This window comes from Euprymna scolopes, chromosome 31 (genome assembly GCF_053919585.1).
Source record: "Euprymna scolopes isolate OS-2025 chromosome 31, ASM5391958v1, whole genome shotgun sequence".
In the NCBI taxonomy this organism is placed as follows: domain Eukaryota; kingdom Metazoa; phylum Mollusca; class Cephalopoda; order Sepiida; family Sepiolidae; genus Euprymna; species Euprymna scolopes.
The window spans coordinates 15,829,035-15,856,426 of NC_136512.1; the positions used below are offsets into that span (position 1 = coordinate 15,829,035).

Below are 27,392 nucleotides of genomic sequence, written 5' to 3' on the forward strand. Positions count from 1 at the left end.
AAATTACAATTAAATTTACCAAAAGATCCAAGATGGTAAAATTAAAGTATATTATAAATATTAAAGAATTAATATTTATAAAATTATCTCAGCCAGATGTAAAAGCTCGATAAAACCAAATAGAAAATAGAGCTTATTATATATATATATATATATATATATATATATATATATATTAATAAACTGAAAACGATTTTTCCCATATGATATTTGACACTATGCTGATTCGTGTGATATTTAGGCACGCCATTCAAGCAACATCGGATTCTTATGTCAATCCAATACAATACAATATACAGCAAGAAGGAACACAAGCCTATACACCCGAGATTACAATCTCTTAATATACATCAACTCTAAATTTGTAGTCAAGGGGAAGTGGGTGATTCCTCTAATGTTCGCCTAGTCTGGCTTTGGAGGTATTGAGTGACTCTGCAGATAACACTTCCGGCAGCTGATTTCGCACGTTCACCATACGTTGGGAGAAGTGTGCTCGAACAGACCCACCTGCCCCTTTCATTAGGAAATTAAAAACGTAAGCTCGCCATTACCTGCAATGTGCAAAACCACTTTGTTAGGGTTAGGTTATAAACTTAAATAAAACATAACAGACGTAAACTAGAGAGAGAGAGAAAGTTTAATAGTGCGTCGAAAAAGACACCAAATGTAAGTGCTCATTTAATGCACCATATGAAGAGAGAGTCCCTCCTCCTTCTCATCATTATTACTCCTTTCTCCACCCCCATCTCTCTCTGAAAAAAAAAAAAAAAAAACGGGTGCGATGTTGTCGGGTGACGTAAAGTGTGTTGAAACGAGCTCATAATAGTTTCCAATTGAAAAAAAACTTAATCCAACATATAAATAGAGAAGGATGCAACTGAGTGGAACAGATTAATAATGCAAGGGAAAGTTGTTTTTTAAGAGATAATTACCAACTGCAGGTAATTAGAACGTTTTAATGCAATTCTGTTTTGCGTATATAAAAACACAGCAATTAAGGCGTCTTGTGTGTGTGCGTGTGTGTGCGCGCGTGTGTGTGGCTATTTATTAGCGTCATAATGTTAAGTATCAACAAATAATATAAGCATTTAATTACGTTTCTAAACATAAATATTATAAATAAATATAATTAATAAAAATTAAATATATATGAGCTGGCGAGATATATTGGTTCTAGTCATGCTGATATACGAGTTGTTTTTTGGAGACACATTCCTATATATATATATATATATATATATATATATATATATATATATATATATATATATATCAAGCACGTCTGATTGAAAACAACAGAGTTATTCTTTTTTCCGATCTTTCAGGATATCTTTTCCATTCGCCGAGCGGTCTTTTTAATTTCAGCTGGCATATTATATAAAGTGGCGCCCAAAAGTTGTTGTACAACCATATTCTTCTCAAGCACTTTCTATCGGTGCATCCGATTATCACCAGGGGCGATTGTTGTGGTTATCGTTTTCTTTTCCTTTGCGGTTTGGTGTATTTATAATTTCCTTTTTTTTCTTTTTTTTTTTTTTAGAAAACAGATAGAAAGCGCTTGAGAAAAATATGGGAGAACAACAAATTTTGGGCGCCATTTTATGTAATATGCCAGCTGAAATTAACCGTCGCGCTATACGGTTGCTGCTATGCGTGCAGTGAATTAACAATGTTTTGACATTGTCCAAATACCTAAGCTCAATTTGTTTACACAAAGACCATCGCTTCATGCACTTATGGTAATTTGTATATCACTTCTCAATATGCTCAACCTAAGATAGGGAGCATTATAGTCATCCAGTGCGGCTAGACAAGCAACTACCTCAAGCTAGGATCGAAATACATATACACACACACAGACACACATATATATATATATATATATATATATATATATATATATATGTGTGTGTGTGTGTGTGTGTGTGTGTGTGTGTGTGTGTGTGTGTGTGTAAAGGCTGCTGTTGCCGAAGGAGGGGGTTTTATAACAGTGTATTTTTAATGGGCATAAAAAAAATGGATCTCGAGGAATAAAAAGCACTTTTACAATACACCAAAAATTTTATTAGCTTGTTTTGAAAAATTACTATTACTAAAAAAAAAATCAAAAACAAAAGAAAGCAACCGCCATCTGTCCCTCTTATAAAAAAGCCTAAATGAACAATAGCAGATAATCTAATGCCCCCCCCCCCTCCTTACCGTCCACCCCGAAATATCCTCCTTCCTCCATATCTGATTTTCCAATCATTGTCTGCATTCTTTTTGTTATGAATCAGAAAACAGGCTAACAAAAAGAAAGAAAGAAATATAACAAATACATGCCCGTCTTATGATGCCCATTTCTCAATGAGTGCGTGTATGAGTGGGATATGTATGTGTACGTGTAGGATGTGTGTATATGTGCATGTTGTGGGAGTGTGTGTGTGTGTGGAATGTGCATATGTGTGGAGGTTTTGTGTGTGTGGGGGGATGTATGTGTGTTGTAGGATCTATGTGTGTAGGTGTATGCTTTTTGTGTGCATATGTATGTTTCGATTGTGTGTGGGTGTGTGTTTTGTGTGCTGGTTGTGTGTGTGTGTGTGTGTGTGTGTGTGCGTGTTTATTAATGAGATTCTTTTATTTTATAATTTGAACATTTGTTTCTTTTCTCCTCCCGACGCTGATGGCAGATTTGGAATCTGAATGAATCCAAACATGCGTAAACGTTTTTTCTTTTTTTACAATGCATCTTTTTTTTTTTTTTTAATTTATATTATTATTATTATTATTAGCTGTAAACAAAAGCTCATACAAGTCACTTGACTAGAGTTGTTTGCCACTGAGGAATGTCCCTTTCGTTGTATGGAAATTAATTCAGTTGATTCGACGACAATTCATATGTAATCATAAAGACATGTCTGTCTGGCTCGGTGCCGTGAGTCAACGCCTGTTTGCCCGGCTATGTAATTGGTAGGGCTAATTTTTGTGCTGAGATGTTCAGCGTGTGACATTCGGTCTATTTATTTTTTTTTATTTAGGTAATGTGTAGACACAGCGGCCTAGAAAGAAAATGGCCGCTAAGTTCAAGTTTTATGCAACAACTGAAATTGAATGAAATCATTTATAACCAGGTGTGACAACCCGTCCTCTCTTGGCCAAGATGCAACACGAAGAAGGCCTCTGTGGACACACAGTCACGTGTAGTTCTTGTGTGCTATGAATTACTAATCAAACATTATCAATCTATATTTAAAAATATTTTGAAAATTTTAGTTGTTGTCCAAAATTCAACCTAACTAAAAAACCAAAACTATCAAAAAAAAAAAAAAAATCTTTATGATGTACAAAGCCGTCACGGAACGAAGATGTCATATTCCAAAAATCATGTAAAATGATCAAGTAGTTTTTTTTTTTTTAATCATTTTTATGGTTTTTAGTGACTTATTATAAACTGTAGTCATTAATCACACTGGTTCCCGTTAGGACACCAAAGTTGCTACTGGAATCAAGCAATGCCGACTCATGAGAGGTGAGGTTTGGGATTGTACAATATTTGCTTCATGAGTACATGCACAGGCAGTCTTTACAAGGTGTACACATTGTCTCCTCTTCAGTAAAGCAGTGGATGTCTTGGATATGTGTTTTGGGTCATTGTTATGCTGAAACACTGGTCCAGTTTCTGGAGGGAGGGTATCAGGCTCTGCTGCAATATTCGACAATACATGTTGGAGTTCATGTTTCCCTTAATGAAAGTTAACTCTCCAATACCTGCAGCACTCATGCAGCCCCAGACCATGACATTCCTACCACCATACTTGACTGTAGGCATGACGTAATTATCTTTGTACTTCTCAAATTGGTGTGGATGGCTGTCACCCCAGGAGAAAGCCTCTTCTGAAGGCAATACACAAGAAAGCCCGCAAACAGTTTGCTGAAGACATGCCAACAAAGCCCATAGATTACTAGAACCATGTCCTATGAGACGAAATTTAATTTGCTTGCTTCTGATAGCCTTAAGCATGTGTGGCGGATGTGGCACTATATCTTAGTACCCCGGTTGTGGTAGTTGTTAATGCACCGACCCCTGCATGGCCAGGTGGTAATTGGGCCGTAGGCAGAGGATACATAGAAAAAATGCAACCCCATAATTCCCTTTCTTTTATCAACCTCTTTCTCTTCGGACGGCCATGAGGTGAGCATGCATATTTCTGTCTCTCTGTAAATGAGGGGAAGGGGGGGGTGACATCCCCTCTCCCTCAACAATAGTTAAGGCAGGTTAGTTTTAAAGAAGTAACGGTGAAAATCAATTGTAGGATCTGTAAATTGTATGTCAATATTGTAATATATATATTGTATACATTTTATAAAATAAATAGTTAATTATATTTCTCACATAAATTTGTGACCTGTGTTGTGCGTTTTTGTGTCTGCCATAAATGTCTGCATTAAAGAATGAAGCGGCCCTGAGGACAAGGAAAGTTCCAACCCGAATGCCACCAGAGTGAAGACATCTTGAGGGAATGAAGGGGCCGCACACTTACAACCAACATCTCAGGTTTGCATTTCCTATTGATACTCAGACACTAATGACTGGCCCATCATCACATCATCATGGGACCGTTTCTAAGACATGGGTTGGTCACACACCAATGTTATAGACGACCATATGTTACATAACCATATATATATATATATATATATATATATATATATATATATATATATATATATATAACTACTTAATTCACTCACATAAAATTAATATACGAAAGTATAGATGTATGCGTAAACTTTAAGTATTTACTTCAAAAGTGCTCAATACGTAGGTAGAGCTAGTTAGTAAGTTATAAAATGTATATGGCGATTAAGCTACACTGAATATTCCACGTTTTATCCACTCTAGGATTCTTCAGGCTTATGTGCGAATTCTGTGGTTGTTTGACAAACAACCACAGAATCGCCTACATTTTATAACTTACTATATATATATGTGTGTGTGTGTGTGTGATTATGTGTATGTGTGTGTGTGTGTGTGTGTGATTATGTGACATGTACATATATATGTGTGTGATTATGTGACATATACATATATATATGTGTGTGATTATGTGACATATACATATATATATATGTGTGTGATTATGTGACATATACATATATATGTGTGTGTGATTATGTGACATGTACATATACATATGTGTGTGATTATGTGACATATACATATATATACATATATGGGTGTGTGTGATTATGTGACATATATATATGTATGTGTGTGATTATGTGACATATACATATATATATACATATGCATGTGTGTGTATGTGTGATTATGTGACGTGCAAATGACACTTAAGAGAAGAACAATAGTTCGAATAATCTAAATAATAGCTGATTATAATGGCCTAAAAAAATGAATAATTTTAAGCAAAACGAGAAAAATATTTTTTATTTAATTTGATCACAGTTTTTGAAGACAATTAGTGAAAATCAAGTTTTGTGTGTGTGTGTGTGTGTGATTATGTGACATGTGTGTGTGTGTGTGATTATGTGACATGTACATATATATATGTGTGTGATTATGTGACATATACATATATATACATATATGTGTGTGTGTGATTATGTGACATATATATATGTATGTGTGTGATTATGTGACATATACATATATATATACATATGCATATATGTGTGTGTGTGTATGTGTGATTATGTGACGTGCAAATGACACTTAAGAGAAGAACAATAGTTCGAATAATCTAAATAATAGCTGATTATAATGGCCTAAAAAAAATGAATAATTTTAAAGCAAAACAAGAAAAAAATTTTTTTATTTAATTTGATCACAGTTTTTGAAGACAATTAGTGAAAATCAAGTTTTGCTAAATTGGCCTAAGATTTTCACAGTTTTCAGAAAACAAACAGTTACCACCCCTGTTACGATTTGAAATCTCTGGTTTCTTATTTTAGCAAAACTCAGTTTTCACTAATTGTCTTCGAAAACCGTTTTCATTAATAACGATCAAGTGTGGAAGACAGTACACTGTGAATTATGGAGACAACTGAATCTTGAACACCCAGGCAAATGGTATAACACAAACCGGCATCAGTACTTGAAAATGAAAGTCACAAAATCATATGGGACATGGATATACAAATAGATAAATCCATCCAAGTAAGAAGACCAGATGTCGTAATAATTAACAAGAAAGAAAAGTCCTGCCAGACATGACTACAAAAAGTTATTTTTTAGATCATCAGAAATGCTAATAATTTTTATATGAAAAATTAAAATGCTGATATTAATTCTACGATTTTATAGGAAGATTTTAGTCATATATTTAGATAACAGCAAGTGTAAACATTGGTGAACCATATTTTTCCCATGAGTTTTGATCGAGACTGTACATTATAATTGACTTACAAGGAGCTTTCACACAGGTCATCAAAGGTCTCTCCTTGAAAACAGCCTGTGGGTTCCCTGGAAGCTGAGTGACAACAAGTCTCCCCAGATTTCCAGAACTCTCCACCTCTTCCGATAGTGTTTGCAAATAAATTTGCATTACCGCAACAGCTGCTTGCCATTGATTTCTCGTTGGCAGTGGCTATTGGTCTTTACTGGAATTTGAGTGGCAATAAGCCTCCCCAAGGTCCCAGTTCTCTTCACACTTATCCAGCAGAGATTTGGTCAGTGCTCTCTCCTCGGTCTTTCCTTCCTCCTTCACTCTACTTGGCTGTTTGATCTCACTCTTTTTATTTTTTTTGGGGGGGCAGTGATGTGGTAATAGGGGGATGGGGTGGGGTTAGAGAACTTATAGATATGCGGCTTCAATGTTCTTGGTTCCATGTGGCGTTTCATGTTTTGCCTCTGCAGCAGATTGTCTGATCCGTGATTGTTGCTCATGTGTGTTAGTCTCCACATTCAAGGGTTTTCCTTAATATTTCAGCTGTTTTCATTATTGTTGTTCGTTGTATTTTTCCAGTCATTTCTTTGATTCTAATTTTTCCTATTCTTTTTCCAAAATTTTTCGGGATTGTTCCTAGTGCTCCTACTATCATACGTATTATTTGGATTTTCTTCATCTTCCATGTCCCTTTCAGCTCTCTGACTAGCCCTGTGTATTTGCTCCGTTTCTCCTTTTCTTTGATATTCACCCTGTGGTCAGCTGGAACAGCAAAGTCTACGATTTGACAGGATTTTTCTTTCTTGTCAATTATTACGACATCCGTTCTTCTTGCTTGGATGGATTTATCAGTTTGTATGTCCATATCCCATAGGACTTTGTGATTCTCGTTTTTAAGTACTGTTGCTGGCTTATGTTTGTACCACTTGTCTGTGCGTTCGAGATGCAGTTGTTTGCATAATTCTCAGTGTACTGCCCTTCCCACTTGGTCATGTCTGTTCTTGTATTATTATGATTATTATTATTATTTGTTGTTGTTGTTGCAGAAGTAGTAGTAGAATTTCCGATTTTATACTTATAGGCGGATCATAACAAATGAACATAGGCTATTAGCATCTTTTCTCAGTCTTCCAGCATTTTCTGCAAGATTCTGGCATTTCCCAGCAAGGCAGTCTTTTGAAGTACTCTAACATTGCAATGGATCCCAATTTTCTTAATCCACTTCTCAAATCCTTTTGTTACACTCTCCAGGGCTCCCATCACAATGGGTACAACTTCTACCTTCTTCAACTTCCACAATCTTTTTATCTCCTTTTTCGAGTCTTCGTTCTTTTCGACCTTCTTTCCTTTTTCCTCCACATTCACATCAGCACTACTACATCAATAATTATTGCCTTGTGTTCCTTTTTTTTTTTTTTTTTTTCAACAAGCCTACATCTAGTCTCCTTACTTCAATCACATTATCACATTGGATATTCATATCCCACAATAATTTCACATTATCACTCTCCACCACCCATTCTTGAACACGCCTGTACCATTTTTCACTGCATTCCAACCCTCTTTTCTTTCATATATCCTAATGGACCTTTCTTGCAATATTGTCATGTCTTGAATTCCTTTTGAACCAACTTCTCTCAACTACTAATGAGGGCTGTACATTCTCACCTTTCTGTCCGCACAGTCGACACGGGGGACTTTCAGCCGTTTTATCAATGTGATACTTCACATAACTTGTCCTGAGCGTTTGCTCCTGCGCGGCACATATCAGGACTTCTGTCCCAAGGTGTCAGGTCACATGTTGACAACTATCACCAGGTTTTTCTCTTGTCCACTACCTCTGGTAGATCTCTACTGAACTGCCAGTGCATTTTCTTCTCAATCCATTTGTCTTTCATTTTTTGTTCATTTATTGCCTTAAATTCCTTGCTTTTTACTAGTTCGCTTTCTCATCATCATCATCACCATCATCATCATCACCACCACCACCATCATCATAATCATCATCATCATCACTATCACCACCACCACCACCACCACCACCATCATCACCACCACCACCACCACCACCACCATCATCATCATCATTATCGTCGTCATTGTTGTATAATAATAATAATAATAATAATAATAATACAACTCCTTTGACAGACTACAAAAGGGTGCCTGTGCATGAAATTTTTGTGGCAGGAGGTGTGCAATCTCCAACCACACCTCTCCTGAGTCGACATTGTTAAATACCAGTGGCAAGTGAAGTGTATGTACAGGACGACTGGAAACAAATGCCGAGATAAACGGAGAGCACATACAGTGCCTAGAATTCCCAAATGGTCACCCATCTGGTACTAGCCAGGCTCAATGTTGCTTAACTTCAGTAATCTGACGAGAACCGGTGTGTCAACGCGATTATGCCGTACATAATCTATATATTAATACGATAGCGTGTGTGTTATTTTGTGTGTCACGCTTACATCTTTTTTTCTTCTGAGTGACTCTCGTTTAATTGTTATGACTTTCCATTTCTTGTAATAAATAATTTTATCAAGAATTTTTCATAAGTTTTGGTTTCGGTTTCGATTCAAGCTTATGGTACCCAAGTCATATTGATATTTTTAATTTCATTTATTTTATTTTTTGCAATCACAACTTTATAACATATAAGATTAGATAGAATATTGACTATATACGAAATCTGCATAAATTAAAATATGATATTTAAGCGTATTCTACTACAGAGCTATGCTGAGCATCCCTGCTAGCTTAGATAAATACTTTTGCAGTTTTAACAAAAGAGCTACAATAATATCAGAGCGTCTCTATTTATGCTGAACATCCACAGAATGCTAACATATTTTATATAAAAGAGTCTGCTGTGGAATTTCCACAGGTCCCGCTAGTAATAATTATTATAATAATAATAATTATAATATATTATAATAATCTAATATATCTATAAAAGTGAGAATATGTGTGTAAGGACACTTCTCAACCTATATACTCAACAAATTTTTGATCTAAATACTTGAAATTTGGTATCTAGGATATTCAGACATGTGGAAAACTGTCCAATCGGTTTTCATCCTGAAAAAGGGTTGCTAAGGGATCAAAATTAGCAAATGTTGCAATATTTTTGCAATATAGAGGGGTATGATCCCGCATAGTCGGGAGATTCTATTTATAAACGATGCTGCTAGGAACTGACAAATCGAATTAATTCACGTTCTGCTACCAACCAATCAGAAACCAGAATTGCTCCATAAATATTAAAACTTTCTGTAGCAATTTCACTCAACACGGGAAGAATCTTTTGCTCTGTGAATTCCAACTCGAGAACTGTCTACTGCAAACCAGTCAACTCCCAGGACTTGTGTAGAACAACGAACCATCGGAAACTATTCCGTCTACTGCAAACCAGTCACCTCTCAGAACTTGTGTAGAACAATGAACCATCGGAAACTGTTCTAAAACTAAACATGGCTTATACTTCTAGAGCAAATTATGGTATATGGGAATTTTTATCTGTTTTCAACTGTTTCACGACTGCGCATACGCGTTCTAGAAACATGACAGCTTCTTTATGTTAAGAATAAAATTTTTTGAAAAGACTTTGTAAATGTCATGTTAAGCTGGCTTAATAGTTATCATACATGACTCACTGTTTTTAGGTTTTGGTTTCGATCTCAACTCGAGTATTTTTTTGTTTTTTCTTTCTTACAAGAAGTGAACTGTTTAGGAAAAAAAAGATAATACTCGCATGCACGTCTCAGTTTCTCTATTAATTATAATAATATAATATTGATGCGTATCCTACAAACGGGCAATATATATATATATATATATATATATATATATATATATATATATATATATATATATATATATGAAGAAATTTATTAATAAAACATGTTAAAAAACATCTTGAAAAATTTTTTTTTGTAATTTTTTGAAATTGTAATTTTTTTATATATATAATTGCAGTAGTAGTAAAATCATATATAATTTTATATATATAATTGCAGTAGTAGTAGTAAAATCATATATAATTTTATATACAGGGTGCGGCATAAATAACGCCCTTTTATATCTTATTATATTTATGTATATTTTCTTTAACTAATTCTTAAACATTTATTTTTTTCAGGTATTTTTTAAACCATGAGATTAACAATTGAACAGAGAGTAAAAGCAATACAATTGTATTATCAAAATAATAATAATGGTGCTAAAACTGCAAGATTGTTATCAGATGAATATGACATCCCAAGAGTGCAAAGCCGAAATATCAAAAGCTTGATTAAAAAATTTGAATCCACAGGAAGTGTAAGGGATGCTCAAAGATCCGGAAGGCCAGTTGTTGCAACGAGCTTAGAAAAGTCCAATGAACTACAAGAATCGTTGCTGCATACTCCTCAAAAATCCAGTAGACGTCTTTCTACAGAGTTAGCAATCAGTGATAGGAGTGTTCGCAGAATATTGAAGAAGCTAAAGATGAGACCTCACATTCCACGTGTTCTTCAAAGTTTGCATGATGGAGATCAAGATAGACGATTACAATTTTGTGAAATCTTTTTGAATAAAGTTAATGAAGATATAACTTTCCTTGAAAAGATATGGTGGTCAGATGAAGCAACCTTTAAGTTAAATGGGCATATCAATCGCCATAATTGTGTGTATTGGAATAATGAGAATTCTCATATCATCTTGGAAAAGGATGTTAATTCGCCAGGAGTAACAGTTTGGGCTGCCATTTCTTGTATGGGATTAATAGGGCCAATATTCTTCGAGGGTACTGTGAATCAAAATAATTATTTGCATATGCTTCAAACGGAATGTTGGCCAAGAGTTGAAAATCAGACTGATATTTTTTTTCAACAGGATGGGGCTCCACCACATTATGGGTTAAGAGTTAGGGAATGGTTAAATGAAAATTTTGAAGATAGGTGGATAGGACGAAGGGGACCAATTGAATGGTCATCACGATCTCCAGACTTAACGCCACCAGACTTTTTTTTGTGGGGTATATTGAAAGATAAAGTTTACAATCTTAAGCCGAAAACAATTCAGGAATTAAAAAATGCAATTTCAGATAAATTTCATGAAATTACCATTGAAGAGTGTAAAAAAGTTTGTAAAAGTGTCGCTGGTAGAGTTCAAAATTGTATGGAACATGATGGAGAACATTTTGAACATCTGAGTTAAATTTTAAAGTTAATAAAGTTGGTATCCTTTTTTTCATTAAATTTATTTTGATTTTATTTTTATTGACTAATTTTGTTCCCAAAAATCGTTTCTTTAGTTCAGAAGATCATTACTGTAAAGATCACCAATGTGGATATTGAATTAGATATTTAATAAATTTGAGATATACCTTTTACTTTTATTTATCTTTAAATTGCATTCATATTATAAAGAAAAAAAGGATATTAAGAAAGGGCGTTATTTATGCCGCACCCTGTATATATAATTGCAGTAGTAGTAGTAGTAAAATAATTTTATATATATATAATTGCAGTAGTAGTAGTAAAATCATATTTTATATGTATAATTGCAGTAGTAGTAGTAAAATCATATTTTATATATATATAATTGCAGTAGTAGTAGTAAAATCATATTTTATATATAATTGCAGTAGTAGTAGTAGTAAAATCATATTTTATATATATATAATTGCAGTAGTAGTAGTAAAATCATATATAATTTTATATATATAATTGCAGTAGTAGTAGTAAAATCATTTTATATATAATTGCTGTAGTAGTAGTAAAATCATATTATATATATATATATAATTGCAGTAGTAGTAGTAAAATCATATATATTTTTATATATATATAATTGCAGTAGTAGTAGTAGTAAAATCATATATAATTTTATATATATATATAATTGCAGTAGTAAAATCATCCAATCAAATTTTGGTGTTCTTTTCAATAGAACTAATCGAGATTCGGTCCTTATTCTGATTACATTTTCTTCATATGGACCAATTAGTCAATTCTTTATAAAATTCCTTGAAGCAAGTATCTATAAAAAAAAAAAAAAATTAAGTTTCTATGGAAACCGAGGTGATATTCACATTATTGGTATTTGTTCAGCTTGACTCTCAATATCGACGCATCGCTCGTGCAAGAAGACATCATGCGCGCAATGAACTTTCCTAGTGCGTTCATGGTCTCACGCACAGATGGAGTGAAAGGTTTGCTACCCCCTCTCGTTTCCACGCTCCTCCATTCCCTTCTAAAAATTAAAAAATAAAACAAAAAAACTGATTCCTTACTCTGGGGTCAGTTAAAAAAAAAAAAAAAAAAAAACATCAAAAACGATTCCTGACACTTTTTTTTTTTAGATAAATCGCAATATTTAAATTTTATTTTTATTTATTTATTTATTTATTTATTTATTTATTTTTTACACCCAAAACAAGGAATACTGCCACTTGGAACGTAAGACGCTACTATTTGGGATTGTATCTAACAGGGGACTATGGGGAGTTGAGCAGTGAGATATCTGTTTACATTATATTTACACTTTTGTAGGTTAGTACAATCAGGAAAGCAGGAAACACGGAAGGAATTCCAAAGTCTAGCAGTCTGAGGCAAGAAACTATTAGAGTAGAAAGTTTTCCGGCATTTGGGGATCTTAAGAGAAGTGAGGTGGGATCTTGCTGCTTGTCGAGTTAGTTGGGAGCATGTACATCAAGGGGGGCACAAGTGCTATGAGTTCATCAGTGCATATTCTGTACATGCTATGAAAAAAAAATAATAAATAATTTAATTAAAGATAAAAATAAATTGGAAATTTGAGAAAATATACTGATTAAGATTATTTCAAAATTTGAAATTAAACTTCAATTCAGTAATAAGGTATATACATACAAGGAAACAAAAAAACAAAAGAAATCTATACACCATTATACTATTTGGGATTGCGTCTAACAGGGGACTGTGAGCAGTGATTTACATTACATTTAAATTTTTGCAAAATCTATACACCAGCCGGTTGCTATAAATCTAAGTGTAAGTTGCCCGGTGATAAAATACGCTTAAATATGTTATTTTAATTCATGCAGATTTAGTATTTATTATTATAGAACCAATACTCTATTAATTACTAGTGGAAGGGGGGGGGGGCCTTGCCCGGTCATAAAATACGCTTAAATATGATATTTTAATTTGTCCAGATTTCGTATATATTATTATAGAGTCGTGATTTCAAGAGTAAAAAAAAAGTATTTGGGTGCCATCAGCTAGAATCAAAACCGGAAGCAAAACTGTAGCATTTAAAGCTGGTGACGTTACCACTGTACCAACGTGACATGCATATGAACTGATTAAGAATTAAAAATAAACTAAGATGAATGTACAAAATGTATAACGATTTTTTCAATTTTGACCCCTAAAAAAACAATTTTAACCAGCTAAAAACCCATAACGGTCAGTAAAAAATCCAATCATTTGAGGTCCTTACCGCCACTCTGCGACTTAGTTTTGGATGAGGTAGAGTTTGAAAATATGGAGACAGACAGACAGACAGACAGACATATAACCTTTTATATATTAGATTAGTGCATGCGCAGAAAAATACAGATGTAGTCGACTTACGCCAGACCAAGGTCAATGTTTTTTTTTTTTTTTCAATTTTGGCTTCATAGCAAGTTATTTTACTGGCTAAAAACCAAATCGAAAGTGTGCTACAAGTCCAAATACCCTATACATCAAATTTCAACTCTGTAGACCAAATATTCAGAGAGGAGTTTGGTAGGGATTTTTCACACACACACACCGACAAGGTCACATTTATATATATATATATATATATATATATATATATATATATATATATATATATATATATATTAAGTAATGTGATTTATAATTTAAAATTTAAAAATTTTAAAAAAATTTTAAAATTTAAAAATCAAATTTTTAATTAAAAATCTACTTATTTCTATCTCTAACCCATATTAATTTTCTTATAAATTTTAAATCCAAACCTTTTATTTCAATTTTTTCAGATTCATCTGCCTTACTTTTAATGCTAGGTTTATTTATGGTGTCTTTTAAATTCAATAAAAACCCTCCTAAATTTGCTGATGAGGAGACCTTGCTTACCAAAAAACTATATATAATTGTTCTACATAACTTGATGTATACCACAATAAAAAGCACTGATTTCCGAAACGATCGTACAGATAATTGATTTTGTTGTTGTTCCTTCTTATGAAACTGATTTTTAATTTAATTAAAATTTGATTTTTAAATTTTAAATTATAAATCACATTACTTAATATTGAATTAGCTCTAGGACATTTAACTATCGAGCTTATTATATATCTAAATTACAACGAGCACTTTCTATTTCCTGTATTTTAATTAAACTAGTAATTTCACTGTTACATTAAAATACACTCAGCTCTTTAGACTATTGTTCTAATCTCCTTTAAATTATATATATATATATATATATATATATATATATATATGATTAGTTTTTTTGGAAAAAGAATTCCAGCAGAGTGCTCAATTAAAAGGAAAATCCAAATTTTAAGAGCGTACTTATATTTTGTGTACAGAAAGTTGTTAGTTGAGACAGGTCATTGGTACCGTCGGTTTCAAGCCCGATAATAAGGCCCGTTTAAGGTATCCTTATCGAGCTCTCTTCAGCCAATATTCGTCGAATATTGGCTGAAGAGAGCTCGATAAGGATACCTTAAACGGGCCTTATTATCGGGCTTGAAACCGACGGTACCAATGACCTGTCACAACTAACAACTTTCTGTACACAAAATATATATATATATATATATATATATATAAATATGCTAAAACCTTTTCCTCTTAAATTCTATGCAATTATGCAGAATGTAGAAACTATGCATAAATAGAATTCAGCATAACAGTTTAATGAAACCAATCATCTAATAAGAAAAAATGAATACGTAATTAATTAATGCTCATTTTTCCAAGGAATATGCAAATTAGTTAACCTTCATCTAGTCGTTCGCATATCCATGGTTGAGTATATTAAAAAAATTTGTTTTAATAATTTTTAAATAGAAGATGTAGGTTTTTAATATGAATGTCAGAACAAGACAAAAACTCAACTTTATAGGTATGTAGAAGTTATTTGTATTGTTCGGACTACTGTTCTCATATTGGTTGTTATTCTAACGTCTCAGCCTATGTAACCTTCGACAGTCTTCGGGTGTATCTGAACAATGGATTTTATTGGTGAAAAAAAATGTTTTGTTTTTTTTATTTCTGACCAACCGTAGTTATTAGAATTTTAAATTTTGAGCTGCCCTCAATAAGTTTCCAGACTTTTTTCGTTGGACACTTTTATTGATAGTACACACATGAAACTCTAATCCCCTTCGAAGTAATCTCCTCCAACTGCAATGCACTTGCACTCTACCAATAACTTCTGTAAGACCCCGTGGAAATCCCTTGTGCGAGAATGTGAATGACCCTCGTCACAGCCTCTTTCATCTCCTCAATTGTCTCATAATGACAGCCTCTATGGTTTTCCTTCTTAGGGAATAACCAAAAGTCACAGGGAGCAAGGTCTGGACTAAAGGGAGGGTGACAGACTGTTTTGACAATGTCTTTTTTTCTGATCTTCTCTGAGTATGCTTGGGACAAACTTTTTACAGAATTCTTCTGCATCTTCAGTTCCTCTGGAACTATAGGGAGGGTGAGGAACTGTTTTGATGCCCATCTTGGTCAAATAGTCTGTGACAAGGATGGAATTGTGGACTGATGCATTTATGCAAATCTTCCACATCTTCAGTTCCTCGCAAATAATTGTGTGTACAGTTCCCACACCGACATCAAATAGTGCACTTATTGTCTCTATAGACACAAAACAGTCCTTATCCATGAAATTCTTTATTTGGCCAATCAACACTGGTGTTCTGACTTCCTTACTCCTCCCACACCTCTCATCATCCCTCACAGACTCCCTGCCTTCCTTCAATATTTTATGCCACTCAAAAATTGCTACTTGAGAAAAGGGCATCCCCACTAGGCTACGAAGTTCCATTAAAGTTCTTCTTTACGTCTCAAATGTTGAATTAGTAAAGAAGTTAAGAATATTAATTTTCCTCTTGTGTATTGAACTATTTAAATATGTTAAGATATATCTTGCCTATAGTTTCTTGGTTTTACTGGATTCCAGGACAAGAATTCATCTAATCTGGTGGAGTATCCAGCTTAGTGCTGTCACTGTAGGTAACAGTACTTAGAGACTGTGGACGTGCGTATGGCAGCAGCAGCAGCTGTACGACAGCCAATGTATGCAAATGACCGAGTTGTGTGTGAAGTGATGCTACAGCAGGGAAGAAGGAAAGAAAAAGATTATATATAAAAAAAAACGAGGCCCAAGAAGGACAGAGATAGACTTGATAGTGACAGGAAATGATGCATCCTAAACATGGCCAGACAAAGACATTATTATTAGAGTTATTCTGAAAGTACCTGTAAATCAACTGAAAAAAAAGAATCAAATTTTTTTCCCTGCCTTTGTTTCTTTGTGACTGTCTGCATACAATGAGCGGATCCCCAAGTGTTGACATGTAATGACTGCACTACTGAAATACAAAGTCACATAGCCGCAGCCAAAATCACCTTCAAGAGATTGTCATCAATCAAGACCAACAAACATTAAAATAGACAACAAATTCAGAATACTGTATGGTCTAAAGTATGTTGTAGTTCGCTTGAAGCATTGTTTATCAGATAAAAGGTTTCTTTGAAGGCTTGTCAATGCAGGGATTATTCAGTTGTAAACAGATACATAAATAATAATGATAATAAATACTTCAATAGTTTTCAATAAACATTAATTTATTTATTTACCTGATTATACACGGTATGGTCTGTTCTATTATACAGCTGTGAGTGCTACGAGAAAGAGACTAGAGGCAACTGAAACTTGGTTCCTGAGGAGAATTTTAAAGATATCCTGGACAGAAAAGAAAACAAACCAAGAGGTATTAGAAATGGTAAACACAGAAAGGTCTCTAATAAGGACAGTGCGAAAAACAAAACAAAACAAATGAGGTTCATGGGCCATGTCTACAGAAAAAGCGGAATAGAACAGATTAGTTTGACAGGAAAGATCATGGGTAAAAGAAGCAAAGGACGACAGCAAGAAACATACGTTGACAGTCTGAATACCTGGGCAACGTCAAAAATGATGAGCAACAATGAATTCATGAATGCCTCGAGAGAAAGATAGATGGAGAGCCATAGTTGTCAGCACCTGTACCAGGCAGGACACTACTTGAATGATGATGAGTCAGGGTTTACTTGTAGTAAAAAGTATTGTCATGCCAGGTTGTCCTAACAAACCCCTGTACAGAGGGATCTTAGACACTCGAAAATAGTGTCTAGTAGGCATTCCAGTTCTCTCCTAACTTTTGTGCTGATCTCAATATTATTCATCAATTTACATAGATATTAAAGGCCAAACATGTGAGCAATGGTCTGTATAAGTATACACTATACCAGTCGTTCCCAACCAGTGTGCCGTGGAATGATTACTAGTGTGCCGCAGAGATAATAGCTAGAAGCCATTTAATTTCATTTGGTTTAATAAAGACATTTAATTTCTGAAATCATGATAACACATCTTAATTCGAGTCGCCGAATTTCTGGAATCTAAACGTTTCGCAAACACAAATTGGTTAACTTTTTTTTTTTTTTTATGGTTGATATTAGTGGGGACGATTCATTAAAATATCATGAGTTTTTCAAAATATCGGGAATCGGCATCGGAGTGGAATAATTCAGACCCGATTTCAATACTAAAACGATACCGGGTATTGAATACAGGATATGTTGATTTGTGTGAATAAAAATTCTCATTATATAATCTTTTTTTGTTTTTATTATTTTCGGTAAATTTTTACGACGTGCCCCAGCGTATTATAAACACCCCAACCTCCCCATGTTAAGAACGGCTTTCGGAATAAACACGCCCGTAATTCGAAAGCCGTTCTTAACATGAGGAGGTTGGGGGTGTTTATTCCGAAAGTCTTTCTTAACATGGGGTGGTTGGGGGTGTTTATACTACGGTGGGCCGGTGGGGCACGTCGTAAAAAATACCCTTTTTTTGGCGGGGGGGGGGAATAATTGCGCCACGAAAATGTAAAAACTTTTATAGTGTTCTATATACTAGATTCAGTCGAATATCTGTTTTCTTTAAAGCCTTTACACCTACATGACATAGTGAGTCTTCTTTGTATGGATTTAAATATTATATTCCAGTTTACATGTCTAGACGCTGGAGCAGGAGCCCATGCCAGAGTGCAAGCTCCATGTGACGTATTCTTAGTATAGCTTTATATATATTTTCGAAACAACATTTGGCTCTCTTGAAATAATATTTCTTCACCCATCCATAGAATTATGGCATTTGCACACACAGCGCGCGCACGCACACACACACAGACACACACACACAAAAAAAAAAGAAATGAAAAAAAATTGTCGCTTTTCTTGTTTCACGAGATGAACGTGACGTTTGACTAAAATATTTCTTTTTTTTTTCGTTTTCTTTTTTACTTTCCTTCCTTCTTTTCTCCCCCCCCCCATTTTTCGTTTTAGACTTTTCTTTTCCTTATTTTGTTTTGTTTTCTTTTATTTTTTGTTCGCTTGGTTAAAAAATGAAAAATAAAAACGGCAAAAAAAAATAAATAAATAAAAAGTGTGGATTTATACACTATTGGAACGAAATTTCAGAAATCGTAATACTGAATTTCACATGAAAACAATGGTATCTAATGTATTCCTCGTATTTTTAAGATGATTATATCCAACAATTATGACAATCGATAAGGTAGAAAATTATGGTGCTTCTACACTTTATTGCCGAAACTGGAGACGCCATTTTATTTCGAGTACCTGTAGATCAGAATCCGAGAGAGAAATCAGTATTTTAAACTATGACTGTAGTTAGAAATAAATAACAAAAAAATTAAAATAGATAAACTTCCGGAAAGAACTATGAAAAAACGTAACGTTAAAGAGAACATATATCCATAATTGTTGGAAATGTTTCCCTTTAAATTAATGAAAACGGGAAAGTTTTTCATTTAATTTTAGGTTAATTTATTCTTTCCGGAAGCAATCGTTCTCCAGTGTAATTTTTTGGCTATTTATTTCATGCTTCGGCCATAGTTTAAAAAAAATGATTTCTTCCTTGGATTTTAACAGCAAGTGCGCGAAATAAAATGGCGTCTCCAGTTTCGGCGATACAGTGTATAAGTACCAAAATCATTTATCAACGAAAATAAAAAATAGAATTTGATAAAAATGATCGTAAGACACGGGAGAGTTCAAAAGAAAGGTAATTTCCGTTTTGATTTAAACAAGATGGCGGCAATTTTTCACCTGCTACACGATTAAAGTTGTTTTGTTTAATGATTCAAGAATATCCAGGCAATTTCGACTGCATAATTTGGAATCTATTGTAACTTATTAGAATTGACAAAAAAAAAAAAAATCTGTTGAAACCATTGTTTTTCATCTGAAAACTCCATTTACTGACTATAAAATTTCGTCCCAATTCTGTAGAAGCACCAAATTTGTTTCTCTTTACTTCATGTCAGGTTAAAGATATGATGGATATCAGACTAAAATATTTTTCTTTCTTTTTCTTTTCTTTTTATACTTTTCTTTTTTATTCTTTTTACTTTTTTGTTTTTGCTTTTTCTTTTTGGATTTTGTTTTTATTGGGTTTTTATTAATTTCTGTTTTCTTTTCCTTTGTTTTTATTTTCTTTTTTATCATGGTAAAAAATTTAAAAAAAGTAAAAAAAAAAATGTCGGTTCTCTTGTTTCACGTCTGTTAAAATATGAACATCAGACTAAAAAATATTTTTTCTTTTTATTTTCTTCGACTTTTTTCTTTGTTCTTTTTGTACTTTTTCTTTTTTTTTCCTTTTTTTCTTCTCATTTTTTTTTTTTCGTTTTTTTTTTTCTTCTTCTTTTTTGACGAGAAGGCTACATTCCTGAAAGAGATAATTTTTTCTCATAGTTCTTAGCATCATTGTCTGCATCATAAAAATGTTGGCAGCGGATTCTGTCGAAACACCAAAAAAAAAAAAAAAAAAAAAAAATGGGAAATATTCCCTTTTGGAACGGGAGCAGAAAGTCTTGTTCGAGAAAAATTGCTATTCATTTCATCTGATTTATGGGTGCGTCAACCGTTTCGTGTCGAAATACAACTCTTGTCTAAATGCGGTTTTATCTTTTTCGTCTAACAAAATGTTTTCATATCACAGTATCGAACAGCTTTGCTTTTCTTTTCTGAATTCCAAATAAAAACACGCCATTGTTTAAAACTTATTTGCTTGTACTTGTGACGGCAGTCTCCGCCCGATATGAATTGAGCCGTAGTTCCTCCCGTGAGTTTACGACTCTAGAGGAAAAACTCAGGAAATCAATGCTAACAAAAAAAAAAAAAAAAAAAAATTAAGCCATTCAAAGGTCGTACTAAGTAGTGCTTCTACTTCATACAAGTTTACGTTTTTGTTTTTTGTTTTGTTTTTTTAACTTTTATTTCACACCAACGGGTCAGGACCAAAATGTAGTATATTTTCTGATATAAATAAAAAATGTTTTAAAATACAGTTTAAGTAGGGACTCCCCCTCCCACCACACTCACATATATACAAATTTGAAAGGGTAATCATGATAAAAAATGCTGGCCGAGAGATAAATCTTTTAAAATTTCCAATAGAGACGAGATGGATCAACCAACATCACCATCCCCCCCCCCTTGTTTTTGAGTTGGACTGTGCCTAAATTTTTTGTTCATTTTCCCAATTGTATTTTTTTCCTGTGAATAAAAAAATTAATATATATGTATATACATATGTATATATATGTATACTATGTATATATATATATATATATATATATGTATATATATATATATATTTATATATATATATATGTATATATATGTATATATATACATATATATATATATATATGTATATATATATGTACATATATATGTATATATATATGTGTATATGTATATATATATGTATGTATATATATATGTATATATATGTGTGTATATGTATATATATGTATGTATATATATATGTATATATATGTGTGTATATGTATATATGTATATATATGTATGTATATCTATATATATGTATATATATATGTGTATATGTATATATATATGTATGTATATATATATGTATATGTATATATATATGTATATGTGTGTATATATATGTATGTGTATATATGTATGATGATTGCAACGTCTTGTCAGACGAGTGCCACTCTCTCAGACAATTAAAGTTCATGAGCCCAAAAATGACTTCCATTGCCACAGGACTATTTTTGTAGACAAATGCCTGAGGGAGTATCTATACATAGATGATGTTACAGAGTCTTAGCTTTGTACGACAGCTAAGTCTCTCTCTCGGTTCAAAATGTTGAGAGCCAGCAACAAGCAAGAGCAAGATAGCCAGCAACAAGTTAAACTACAGACTAGCTTAATGCGGGTACTGGTCTCCCGCTTTATGGTTTTTTAAATCCAAGATTTACTTCTCCTAAAATGATTTCCTTCACCCCAGCACACACATACATACACACAAACACACACAGTGCTAGTTGGCCGTTGACCCCAAAAAAGGGTTCATTCGTCCTTTGTAAGATCTTGTTTTTAATCCTTCAGGGAGACTAGCTACCCTTCTCACCAAACAAGTCTGGTGGGGGAACCAGTTTAGTCGCCAGTGACCCGACCATGAGGCAGGTAGTACTGGATTACATGGTACCAGTAGCATATGACATGACTTGACTAATATATATATACACACACACACACACACACGAGGGACGCTCCAAACGTAACGTCTCCTAATTTTGTATTCTACCTGAATGGATCAGAAGAGATTGCAAATTGCATTGTTATGATAACTAAACTTATGCATTCAAGACCTGAAAGTTTCATCTTTCTGTTGCAGATATTGATGGTACAAGATTATAAGAAAGCAACCTCAGTCATAGTAATGCATCAGAAACAGGGATGTGTCATTGAATATTTAGAAAAAATGCCTTGAGAATGGTGGTGACTATGTAGAAAAATAAATTCTAGAGCACAAAAGATCGATCGTTTTAAATGTACCACTCCAGCCTTCATAGCTCTTCAACTTTTTGAATAAAAAAAAAATAGGAGGCTTTACTTTTGGAACAACCCTCGTAATATGAATTTTGGTGAGGGTTCAAAGATTAGCTCCCTAGAAAATATGCACCGGAAATGCAGGTGTCAAATTTTCTGCTCAGTTAGAGCTATGGAGCAACAGGAGTACCAATCATCTGAAAATGAAGAGAGAATATGGCAACACTTCAAAGGCCGTAAATGACCAAGATCTCTCTAATTCTCTCTCCTGATCTTGAACACGTGGTACAATGGGGGAAGGGGTGGCTGGTTAATGCATCTAAAACTAAGCTTTATTTTTCCATTCATCAACGTCTGCCATCTATTGAAATGAATGGCTCTCGTCTTGAGGGGGGGGGTCCATGTTTTGGTAAGCTTCTGAATCTGACCTTTACTCCTGATCTGAAATGGAACATCTACATCAAATCCATTGCCAAGGTAGCTGGGAAAATAGTGGAATCATTCTACTGCTCCAGTAGATATCTCACTGCTGATGCAATTCTCTACCTGTATAAGAGCCAAGTACGTCTGAGCTCCAATCTATGGCTCCCTCTTGTCAAACTTTCACAAAAAACACTCGTCTAGCTGAAACCACTACCAATAATTTTCCCCACTTTATATCTATGCCTAAACCTAAACGTGGATTCCATGAACAAAGCTTCTTTCTTAGAACTGCAAGCCTGTAGGACTTTCTTCCGTTTACGTGATTTCCTGCTGACTACAATACGGCCGTCTTCAAGTCCAATATAAACAAGTTCTTCATGAGTTTTCCCCCTTCAGTAATCCAATTTACCAAATTTTCACAACTAATGATTACTGCGATATTGTCCCATTGACTTCAATACACTCATTAACCTTTATCTTCAAGTAGCCTCTGGGCTTTGATAACTAGGGCTGTGACAACAGCATATTCTTTTTATTCTTTTGACTCTCGAGTATATATCCGGCACAGTTAGACACAGTTAATCAACCAAGAACCACATCAGTCTATATAAAAACATATAAGATATTAATGAATATATATACTCAAGAGTCAAAACAATAAAAAGAATATTCTGTTGTCACAGCCCTATTAATAACTCCTTTGTAAAAAAAAAAATCTAAACAGATGGTACCCCTATGTCTGCCGTCTGCATCTCTTAATTCTCAAGTAGAAGAACAAGTAAGAAGGAATTAATTTTAATCTCTTTTTTGGTCTCTCCCCCTATTGGGCAAACTTCCTTTCTCGAATAAAACCTTTGAAACTTCTGCAAGTCTCCAGTGTGTTTCTGTGCGTGAGTAGATTCATCTTGAGTTAACAGAAGATCATGATCACTGGGAAACCGTGATCTCAAGTGTTATGTCTTTGTTTAGGGTTATGAAAAAAAAAACCAAAAGAGTAAATAAAACCAATCAACGCCGAGTTATAAAAAATGAAATATTTATTTTTACAAAAGCAAAACAATTAAATAACATTTACAAACAAACGCATTTTTTTGTACTGATATAACAAGTCTTGAACGCTAATATTAAGTCTATAATGTCTTAAGATGCAAGGGGGAACAACTCTTATTAACTTTGAAGTCAAATACTTATAAATGAATCAAATGAGTTTGAAAAGATAAAACTTTGGTCAATGAAAAATTAAAGAGAAATCTTTGTCGTTTCTGAATTTTTGAGATGAGGATTGGTTATTCGTATTATTTGGATTCATCGGACTACTACCAAGGACCTGTGGAGCAGTGGTTAGAGTACTTGAAAAAATCAGTTATAAAAAAAGTGATATTCTCTTGAAGGTTAAGTCTTCAGTGTGGGCGACCGAAAAGTACAATTGCAAATTACTTAGGACCTCTATCCAGTCGTGGCTAACGAACAAGAGCACACTACCCCCATGAACTAAATAAAAGGTTCTGCTCGAAATTACATCCAAATTCCTGAGTTTGATAGAAACATTCCTGAGTTTGACAATATACACCTGAAGAAGGTCAGAGGTTATATCGACCGAAATGTTGTGAAAATCACACTCAAAATGAAAACAGTAATTTGATGAATACAAATAATATGAGAAATCTTTGTATTTATCCGAAATTCAATTCTTTAATTGATGCTTTTTGAAGTTTCTTTCGGCTGGAATGACGTCCTGGAAACATTACTGGAGTTCAAATGAGTCGTTAGCTCATAGGTTAACAATCTGCTTACGAAACTGACTCAATTGTGAGTGGCAAGTACAGAATTTTCTGATTATTCTACATTGTTCTTATTAAGTTGAAAAAGAAAAACAACACTTTCGCGTTCTCTGAAAGAGCTTTCTAGATTGTTTTTAAAATTAACTGTGAATAACATTTACATATTTTTATTTAATTTTGTTATTTATTTTTATTATTAATTATTACAACACATATATTATTAATTATTATAGTATTACTTTTATTAATATAAAATTAATAATTAATTATTTATTAATCAGTAATTATGTTATTAATTATTATAATACGTATATTATAGTATTAATTATTATTTAATTCATTTTATCATTATAAAATTAATTATTTATTAATCAGTAATTATGTTATTAATTAATATAAGGCATTATATTATTAATTATTATATTATTCATTTTATTATTATAAAATTAATAATTAATTATTTATTAATCATTAATAATGTTATTAATTAATATAAGATATCATATTATTAATTATTATTTTATTCATTTTATTTTTATAAAATTAATAATTATTTATTAATCATTAATTATGTTATAAATTAATATAAGATATTATATTATTAATTATTATTTTATTCATTTTATTTTTATAAAATTAATAATTATTTATTAATCATTAATTATGTTATAAATTAATATAAGATATATTATTAATTATTATTTTATTCATTTATTATTATAAAATTAATAATTATTTATTAATCATTAATTATGTTATTAATTAATATAAGATATTATATTATTAATTATTATTTTATTAATAATTATTATAATACATATATTATTATTTATTATTTTATTCATTTTATTATTATTAAATTAATAATTATTTATTAATCATCGATTATGTTATTATTTATTATAAAAATTTTATTATTATAAAATTAATAATTTGTTTGATTATTATTAATTATTATATTGTTCATTTTATTATTATAAAATTAATTATTAATTATTTATTAATCATTAATTTTGTTACTAATTATTATGATACGTATATTATATTATTAATTATTATTATATTCATTTTATTATCATAGAATTAACAATTATTTATTTATTAATCATCAATTATGTTATTAATTATTATTACTTATTATAATACGTATATTATATCATTAATTATTATTTTATTATGTATGTTATTATTATAAAGTAAATATTTCGATATTTTATTCATTTTTTATAAATAAAACTAAAATGTTATAATAATTTTTATATGGCGTGTGCTCACACGTGACACAAGCAATGGTACATTGAAATCAATGTAAGGCATATAATTTCATGGAGAAATTTTCTGTGTATCGTCATGGCAACGTGCAACCTGCATCTGATGTAGAAAAGACAAGCTAAACGAAGAAGAGAGAGAGGGAATTCATTCTTCCCTGTTAATTCAGAATGGCTGAGTCCATTGCACTTAGAATAGAGGGGTGGTCAGGTATGGAGGAAGAGGAACAAAGAGTTTACCTTTACAAGTTTAACTATTACATGTAATTTTATTATTAGTTTATTAGCGGGGCCCATGGAAATTCCACAGGGGGCTCATTCATATGTAATATATTGATGTCGGCATTCTGTAGTTGTCCAGTGTAAATGGAGACGCTCTGATATTATTGTAGCTCTTTTGTTAAAACTGCAAAAGTATTTATCTAAGCTAGCACGAACGCCCAGCAAAACCCGGCTGTAAAGTACGCTTAAATATGATATTTTAATTCTTGCAGATTTTGTATGTATTATTATATAATGTTCTATTGATTTTTATATATCATAAAGTTGCGATTTCAAAAATAAAAAAATATGTCCATAAGACTTGGGTGCATTAGCTTTAATCGAAACAGAAATAAAAACTTATGGAATATATATATAATTTCCTTGTATATCAGAAAACATGCTATGTGACATACAAATATGTGAACATGATGTTGCCAAGCTAATCAAAAACCTTGATTCCAGTAAAGCAACTGGTCCTTACGGCATTCCAATTATAGTGCTCAAAAGGCTTCTACCAGAACTAGCGCGCATGCTTACAAAGTTATTTAAGCGTTGTCTTAAGGATAAATGCTTCCCAACACCTTGGAAAATCTCATCAGTATGCCCTGTATTAAGAATTCAGGTGATCGCTCATCTCCCTCTCAGTACAGACCAATAAGTCTCCTGTGCATCATGAGTAAGCTGCTGGAATCTGTGCTAAAGTAGTCAACCATCTCAGCAAAAGTAACCTTCTTAGTGACATGCAATATGGTTTCTGTTTTGCTAGATCTACAGCAGACGTACTTACAGTTATATCTCATAGAATTAGTGAATCCCTCGACGGAGGCTTCCTCTCTAGGGCAATTGCTCTTGACATATTACATGGCCTTTGATAAGGTATAGCATAATGGTCTACTTCACAAGATCTCCAGTCATGGTATAGCTGGAAATGTCTTCTTAACTTTTAAATCATTTTTCTCTGATAGGTTTTTAAGAATAGTGGTTGATGGGCAGAAATCATAAGCTCTCAGTATTAATGCTGGAGTCCCTTAGGGATCAAATCTAGGGCCAACTCTCTTCCTGATCTACATTAATGATCTTCCGAACCACATCCTTAGATCATTCGTTGAGATTTAT

The 27,392-nt window shown here is 32.7% G+C and overlaps 1 long non-coding RNA gene across 1 annotated transcript in view; it reads left to right on the forward strand.

Annotated features, from left to right (window-relative positions):
• Positions 1–643: 643 nt before the first annotated feature.
• LOC145255651 (uncharacterized) overlaps positions 644–27,392 on the forward strand; it is an 89,740-nt gene continuing 62,991 nt past the window's right edge. The window contains exon 1 of the long non-coding RNA XR_013863883.1: positions 644–941. This is a non-coding gene — a long non-coding RNA (uncharacterized LOC145255651). The remainder of the gene's footprint in view (positions 942–27,392) is intronic.